The sequence below is a fragment of the Alligator sinensis genome, unplaced genomic scaffold (assembly GCF_000455745.1).
Source record: "Alligator sinensis unplaced genomic scaffold, ASM45574v1 scaffold94_1, whole genome shotgun sequence".
In the NCBI taxonomy this organism is placed as follows: domain Eukaryota; kingdom Metazoa; phylum Chordata; order Crocodylia; family Alligatoridae; genus Alligator; species Alligator sinensis.
In genome coordinates this window covers 959,574-959,903 of record NW_005842073.1, presented here as the reverse complement: position 1 = coordinate 959,903, position 330 = coordinate 959,574, and positions in this window count along the sequence as shown.

Genomic DNA, 330 nt, shown 5'->3' with positions numbered 1-330 from the left:
GGTGCCAGGGGGAGGAGCAGCCCCTATCCCCCTCCCCCCAGCTCGGGGGCGGGGGGCGGGGCTGAGCCCGGCTGCTCCCTAGCGCCAGCAGCGCCGCCCCAGCGCCCGATGCTGCCGAGGCCGCGGCATCAGCGCTCGGCAGCCCGCTCCGGATCTGCCGCTCCCTCACGCCGGCACCTGTGGTCCCTGGTGGGGACCCCCACGCAGCAAACTTGCTGCACGCGCACACAACCACATGCGCGCGCCCTCTCTAGAGCCGCACTCGCCTCCCTCCCCCGTCGCCTGTGGGCGTCTCCCCCTGCCCCGGGCTTTCCCGCCCCCGCCAGGCAG